The following is an 8,617-nucleotide window of genomic DNA, read 5'->3' as shown; positions in this document are numbered from 1 at the left end:
ACTACCAGCACTGACGAAAAGGGCTCGTCAGAGACGACGTCAGTGCCGCGCTCGTCAAATGGCTAAAGAACCATCAAAACTCTGTAAAGTTTGGATTCTAAAGTCTAGAGTTGTGCAAAATCAGCATTCGGAGCCCGTTAAGATTCCATGCCCACAAGGGGTGGTTCTAAACGTGTGACTCCCGACATAATCTTGGATCGTTCAAAGACTATAAGTTGTCCTGAGAATGCCAACAATGTTTTACATTCTCAGAAGAAAATATGTTTGTCAAAAGACATCGTTATACCTGGGGGGTCATACCAACAGACGATAAGATTTTTCGGCAATCATACCGATGAATCATACTATCAAGCTGGGGGTATGAACAAAACTTGAAAGAGAACTGTCCGGGAAATGAGCTCTCATTATTCCTGTGCGCGACTGATTAGAGCAATGCTATCAGAATGTGACTGTTTCAAACGAGAAGCCATCCCACGAAGAGTCTCGGTATTCCACAGTCTTTTCACCGAAATGTCGAAGCCTAAGCCGAGACATTTCCACAAGAGAAAATCAGTTGCCCAAGATGATGAATTCCCTGAAGTCACCATCAACGTGGCTGATAAAAGAAAGTCTAAGCGGCATTCAAGTGACTCAAATCCCGACTTTTCCCCGAGAGGAAAAGTCAATCCAAGAATTGCTCAAAGGATGTCTTGACTCCAATTAGGAACCATCAGACGCAGAGATTACAAAAAAAATGCAAGAAGGAATGTCCTCGGAGGATGAATTCTCGGACACTTGTTCTGTAATCGTTTCTGATGATACAATGTCTAGCACGGGACAAACCAGAGAAGTACTCACGATCACCTCTGATCAATTTGCTCAAATGCTTCAAGAAGCTCTAGCGAAGCAACGTGAAGAAATTAGAGCTGAGATGAAGACAGAGATGGAGTTAGCTATTCAACAAATGAGAGAATTGCTAACTCAACAACCTCAACCTCCTGAGTCCAGTCAGCGAGCTGAATCCAGCCGCCACACTCAGAATGTTATAGATGACAGTGATCTAGAAGTGGATGAAGTCATTATGGCTGATACACCTCCCAATGGCAATAACGCTGGGGGTGGTCTAACGGATTCTCCTAATAACAAGATTGAGGGTGGTTCAATAGCACCTCTCACAGGGGGTAGTCTAACTCATTCTCCTCAACGTCCTTCGAATGAAGATATAGACGATAAATGGAAAATGAAAGAGCTTGAAAACAAAATCAACGCTTTGATGACGGCTCAAGAAATGAAGAAGACGGGTATTCCATGTCCCTATCCAAGAGAATGGGATTCAATACCGTATCCGGCAAAGTTCAATCTGATTAACTTCACACTGTTTGAGGGGAAGAGCTCGCCTATTCAGCACTTGATTTATTTCAAGTCTCATTTGGGCATGATCTCTGGAAGTGAGGCTTTAATGGTCCGGTCATTCGTTGGCACCCTTCGTGAGTCGGCCTTCGATTGGTATCGGCGTCTCAAGCCAGGGAGCATCAATTGCTGGGATGACATGGAAAGTTTGTTCCTCAGTAATTTCTTCGATGACGACACCGAAGTGTCAATCGGATCCCTTGTAGATGAGAAGCAAAAAGACGGAGAGTCAGTCGACAATTTTGTCAAACGCTTCCGTAACAAGGCAATGAATTGCAGAGATCCTGTTACAGAGGAGTTTATCCTGCAAACATGCCATAATAATCTCTCTATCGATGTCCTGGAAACCCTGGGGGTCGTACCATCCAAAACTTGGAAAGATTTGAAAATGCGCGGTGAACAAGCTGAACATTTTCTTAAAAGAAAGAAAGCTGAGAGAGGCCGACCGACGACATCTGCAATCACTGGGAACGCGATCCCCGATCCGAGGTTCCAAAAGGAGTATTCTTTCCAAGATGATGAAGCTCCAGCCATATTGGAATACCTCCTCGCCAATGATAAAATCGAGCTACCGCCTATTAAAGATCAGGAGGGTGCTAAGATGATTACAGATCCAAACTACTGTGCATACCACAGAAGGATTCTTCATCCCACCAATATTTGCTTTGGACTCAAAAATAAGATCCAAGCATTAATTGACTCCGGCGTCATAATGGCGAAACAAGCCAAATAAAGACGACCCTATACTCCATTGGGTACACGAGTATAAACTGTTTTCCCTGACTCCGACAAGTATACGAGTATAAACTGCTTCTTCATCTCACTCCGAAGAGTATACGAGTATAAACTGCTCCTCGATACTCTAACAGGTATATGAGTCTAAACTATTTCCTTTCTTTCACGAGAAGTTCCTGGAGAGCGCTATGTATAGTATTCTTAAGGATAACCCGATCATACAGCTAAACATAATGATAAACCCAGTTTCGCAAGAAAAGTTGGGGGTGGATGGTTCATGTAACGGAAGTTCCTGAAAGAATACGATATGTAATTTTCTTAGGAATAACCCTATCATTACAAACAAAGTGTTAAACACTACATCCCCACGGTGATTTTCGAATACTCTTTTGCTGAGATGAGGTTCGATCACTTCGTTGGATCAATCTTCCCTCACAAATTGAACGATCAAACCTTTAAACAGTTATGATCGTATCAAATTCCCTTTTGGTCAAACCTTTAAACAGTTAGGACCAAAACCAAAATCCCCTCTCGATTCGTTCCATGAACGAGAGGTCCACAAATTGAACGATCAAACCTTTAAACAGTTAGGATCGTCTCAAATTCTCACTTGGTCAAACATTTAAACAGTTAGGACCAAAACCAAAATCCCCTCTCGATTCGTTCCATGAACGAGAGGTCCACAAATTGAACGATCAAACCTTTAAACAGTTAGGATCGTCTCAAATTCTCACTTGGTCAAAACTTTAAACAGTTAGGACCAAAGCCAAAATCCCCTCTCGATTCCTTCAATGAACGAGAGGTCTATAAATCGAGCGATCAAACCTTCCTACAGTTAGGATCATCTCAAAACTCCCACTTGGTCAAAGCTTTAAACAGTTAGGACCAAAGCCAAAATCCTCTCTCGATTCCTTCAATGAACGAGAGGTCCATAAATCGAGCGATCAAACCTTCCTACAGTTAGGATCGTCTCAAAACTCCCACTTGGTCAAACCTTTAAACAGTTAGGGCCAAAGCCAAAATCCCCTCTCGATTCCTTCAATGAACCGTCTCGAAACTCCCACTTGGTCAAACCTTACTACAGTTAGGACCACAACCAAAATCTCCTTTCGATTCATTTTGCGAACGAAAGGTCCAGCTTTGAATTGAATAATCAAACCTTATGACAGTTAGGATTATTCAAACCAATCCAGATTCTCTAAGCGGAGATCTCATTTTGAGTTTCCTTTACATCAGGAGATAGAATATAAAATTCTTCCTCTTCGATTTCGGGTTTATCTCTATCATCAAACAAGAGACCAGGAGATAGAATATAAAATTCTTCCTCTCTATTATTAGGTTCATCTCTACCAACAAACAAGAAACCAGGAGATAGAATATAAAATTCTTCCTCTCCATCATTGGGTTCATCTCTACCAACAAACAAGAGACCAGGAGATAGAATATAAAATTCTTCCTCTCCATCATTTGGGTTCATCTCTACCAACAAAAAAGAGATCATATTACTCCATTGGGTACACGAGTATAAATTCATCTCTACCAACAAAAAAAGAGATCATATTACTCCAATAGGTACACGAGTCTAAACTGTTTCCCTACCATCAACAGGAAGTTTCTGGAGAATATCACTCAAAATATTCTTAAGAATAACATGGCTACCTCCCAACGGGTATACGAGGTTAAACTATTTCCCGAGAACTCCAAAAAAAAATACATGAGTATAAACTGTGTTCCTATGAAGACTGATACAATGATTAACAATACGGTATCAATTTGATGACAAAAGCTGAATTCACTAGTACAAATTCCAGCTTCAATTCAAGATCTCGATGACGGTCAAGCGATGAACGCCATGCCGAAAGGACATTAGCTATTCTACAAAGCACTGAATAGACTGAGAGACAAAGAGATCAAGTGTTGAAGCCATCTACAGGTTCTTCTATACGATCTACCCAACCAAGCATTGAAAGGATCATAAGTAAGACCTATCTTATCCAAAGCATCCCAGAACTCCTCTATAAAAGATTGAGTCTGGAATACTTTGGAGGGGGTATCTGTAGGCGTCAAAAAATGCTGAGAGATATCCAAACACAGCTCAAAAGGAAGTCATCCAAAATGTCAAAAAGAACACAAGTATAGACTGTCTCGCACGCGAGACAGTCTTTACTGTCTCGCACGCGAGACAGACTTGACTGTCTCGCCGTGCGAGACAGTCTTTACTGTCTCGCCGTGCGAGATAGAATTTACTGTCTCGCACGTGAGACAGCTCTCAGAGGGTCAAAACTACTTTGCATAACCGCCAACACGTTGCCACTAACTGTTCAAGAACGTGTGAAACGTCGTGGGCGAGAATCACGTTGATAACTGCCAAAATAACGGAGTTTGAAACGTGGGAAGACAGTTACAGCAAAAACTGCCAAGAGTATTCCTTTTCTGAGACAGTGTTTACTGTCTCGCGAGCCGAGACAGCAAACACTGTCTCGGCAGCCGAGACAGCAAATGTTATCTCGCGAGCTTGTTTTCCGCCAACTGTTCCTAGGGGTTATAAATACCCCCCGAAGGCCATTTTTGAGGGAGGCTGATCATTTTGAACACTTCAGAGCAGACAGAACAGAGTTCTTGAGCTTCCGGCAATCCCTTGAGATTCAAGCTTTGACTTGATTTCAAGAAGAACGACTATCTTACTTTGATAAGATATCGTTTCAAATTCTCACTTCGATAAACGAAGGAAGAATCATTAAACCCCTCACGATTTAATCGGAATCTGTGATTTGGTGGTCCACGAGTCAAAGCGCTCCTGGCACAGGCAAAGATCACACGCAAGCAGCGATCCAAACAACGATCCTGCGTTTGTTTCTCAAGAGTTGTAATTTTTCCTTTTGTTGTGTAAAAAGAGTATTATAAAAAGGCTATCTTTTTTTTTGAATTTGTTATAATCGACCGAAGATATAATGAATTCCATGAAAAAGTTAACTTTTGACGCAAACAATTATGAGCTTCGACGCTCTAAGGCCAAATGATTAGCCGATAATCTATGAAGATGCATGAGAGTGGAGGAGAGATAGGCTTTTTGACTTGCCTCTCAATCTCTCCCCTTCATTTCATGTTGATCATGCCTATTTATAGGCCGGACCATTATGGAGTGAGTTAACGGGCTTTAACTCCCCTTATAATAAGGGAGTTAGCGGTCATTAACTCCCAAATAAATGAGGTCATTAACTCTCCTTAAATGGGTGAGTTAGTAGTCATTAACTCTTCCTAAATGAGTGGGTTATTGGTCATTAACCCTCCTTAAATGTAGCCTCTGAAAATTATGACAGACAAGGTTCGGCTATGTACGAGGTTCATCAATAATGGCAACAACGAACTTCATCTTCAATGATGAACTTCGTTTCTGGACGAACCTCATCTTCAATGACGAACTTTATTTCTGCGCGAACTTCGTCTTCAATGACGAAGTTCGTCTTTTGAGAGTGAAGTGCCATTTGACGAGGTTCGTCTGCGGATGGACTTCGTCTTCAATGACGTTCATCATCATGATGAGCTTCGTTGGCTGAGATGAGGTTCATTATGCTGATGAGCCTCGTCATGCTTGTAGCGATGTTTAACCTTGCTTTATTCCTTGGTATTTTTTGGTATCTACAAGACCCCCTTCAAAGTTTTCAGACCCAAATTGGGTTGTATGGGGTCTGAAATACTTTGAACCTTCTCGACTATGACGAGCTTGGTCTGCACGACGTGCTTGGCCTCTTAGCTAGCTTTGATGCTTCGGGGTGAATCTCGTGGTTGCAGGTGAAGTTTATCATTTCTGGGCGAACCTTAATACTTCAAGATGAAGTTCGGCTATTCGTTGAGTCTTATCATTCGGTGTGTATTTCGTTAGACCCATGTGGGATTGACGATCATGGCTTAGGATTTTTAGCAAACCCTCAGCTATCAACGGACTTGATGTGTCTTTACCAACTACCGTTTGAGTTGGACTAGCCTTGTTTTTACCCTTAGCATGATAAGTTGTCGAGGAATTTCTCTTAGACTCAATGCTAAGATTTTCCTCTATCCTTAGCCTTTTTTAAGGTCTTAGATCAGATGCATGATAATAAAGCTCAAGCTCATCATATGGTAGACTTGTTGCAGGAAAAAAAATGTCATTTGTAAAAATGACAACGTTGGGATGATCATGTTGTTTAGTGACTTAAAAGTATGACGACGATGATGAGAACAAAGGCACATCACTTGGTAGGCCAATGTTGGAAAACGAATATCATTTGGGGAAACGACGACGTTAGGAAGATCATGTCGTTCAGTGACTTGGAAGTATAACAACAATGAAGAAAACAAAGGCACATCACTTGGTAGGCCAATGTTGGAAAACGATTGTTATTTGGGGAAATGATGACGTTAGGATAATCATGTCGTTCAGTGACTTAGGAGTATAACGACAAAGAAGAAAACAAATGCACATCACTTGGTAGGCCACTATTTATGATCATTCTAAGGAGATAGAATGTTTAGAAAAGACCAGGTAGTGAATCATCATATGGTAGATCACTATCTTGATCGAGAGACAAATAGGTGTTCATCGCATGGTAGAACACTACTTGATGAAGTATTTTTAACGGGAGGTTAAGAATTGACTATCAGAGGTAATCATTAACGTGATAGTTTAATGGACCCGCCATCCTATTGGAGAGGATTGGTGGGGGAATTTGGAGGAAGTGACTATCAGAGGTAATCATTAACATGAGAGTTTTATGATCCCGTCATCCTATTGAAGAGGATTGGCGAGGAAATTTGGAGGAAGCTAACTATCAGAGGTAATCATTAACATGATAGTTTTATGGTCCCACCATCCGATTAAAGAGGATTGGCGAGGGAATTTGGAGGAAGCTAACTATAAGAAGTAATCATTAACATGATAGTTTTGTGGTAAAGGGCCAGATGCTCATGGTTTCATCAGAGAGAAACCTTAACGTAGTACATGGTTTTGTAGAGAAACCATGACTACCCCTACTCCAGCGATAGCTGTAAATCAGGATTGAAGGGTAAAGACTCCTGCATCCAATAAGACTTGGATCTTATCCTTCAGGTTGTAGCATTTAGAGGTATCATGATGAACCATCACGTGGTACGTATAATAGTCGGGATCATCCATTCTCGACATCTCCTCGGGTCGCGTCGATTCTGGGAACTTGATATTTTTCGCCTTGATCAAGGATTTGAGTATCGGGACGACTTGATCGTCTTGGAAGTCGTACTTCTGCTGAAAGCGACTATCCGAAGATTTGTCCTTCTGCTTTGACGAAGCTTCAGGGGAAGAATTAGTTTTCACTGTCAAATCATCTTTCCCTTTTATATAAGTCAGAGGGGTGCGGTTGTCTTGGCCATCACCTACTTGAAAATCACATGACTCTTCAGCATCTAACCTTTTGAGCATGCTTTCCACTTATTCTCCTTGGCGAACAAGCTCCTTCTAAGTTAGGGTCTTCACCGCTCTAATCTTGGATAAAATATGGATCGAGAGGTTATTGCGACATATCTCGATCAACGTATTTTCAAAGACTTGTTCACAGTAATGCAGCGATCGATTTTTAAATCTCTTGATGAAGTTACTGACAGACTCTGTCTTCTTTTGCTTTTCAGTTAGCAGGGTGTCCATAGATACTTCTATATCATCGTCGAAGAATCTGGCCAGAAAAAGCCTTTCCACGTCCTTCCAGCAAGTGATGGATTCAGACTCTGTCTTCTTCTGCTTTTCAGTTAGCAGGGTGTCCATAGATACTTCTATATCATCGTCGAAGAATCTGGCCAGAAAAAGCCTTTCCATGTCCTTCCAGCAAGTGATGGATTCAGGCTCCAGTTTACGAAACCATTCAAAAGCGACCCTCTTAAGGATACTAATAAAAAGTCGAGTCATAATGAGATCATTCCCCACTATGTGTCCAGTCTGCGTCTGGAAATAATAGATGTGTTGGGTCGGAGAACCATTGCCATCAAACTGCAGGAGGCTGAGTGGCTTAAACTTTGGAGGATAGGGAACGACATCCTATTCGACAGGGTATAGCCTGATGACCCCCAGTTCTCTGAAGTTTCTCTGAAGCGTCAAAGCCTCAAGCTGCTTCTGGAAATCGTCCAACTTATGATCTCATTCATTCTTACGCGGGTTGGACTCAGCTTCGGATGATTCAGAGTGAATATCAAAAATATTTTCTTCCTCATCTTCTGCATTATCGCCATCTTGATTTCGACGGCTAGATTCCCGAGCACTGGGTGAAGGTCGTTGGTGCCTTGATCTTGAGGATTCGGCAGTAACTTTCTTCTTCTTCTTCTCCTTGAGGAGTTTGTCCACCATATCCTCCAAGCGTCTGATGGTTTCTTGTTGTTAGAGGAGAGCAGCTTGTTGTTCTTTTAGCATTCTTGCCATTTCTTCTTCATTCCCGGCCATGTGAGCGCTCACTTGTTCACTTCGATCGGTGCTGGAAGGTTGGGATGTTGT

This window comes from Asparagus officinalis, chromosome 7 (assembly GCF_001876935.1).
Source record: "Asparagus officinalis chromosome 7, Aspof.V1, whole genome shotgun sequence".
Taxonomy (NCBI): domain Eukaryota; kingdom Viridiplantae; phylum Streptophyta; class Magnoliopsida; order Asparagales; family Asparagaceae; genus Asparagus; species Asparagus officinalis.
The sequence above is the reverse complement of the archived record's forward strand: the minus strand, read 5'-3'. Positions refer to the sequence as shown.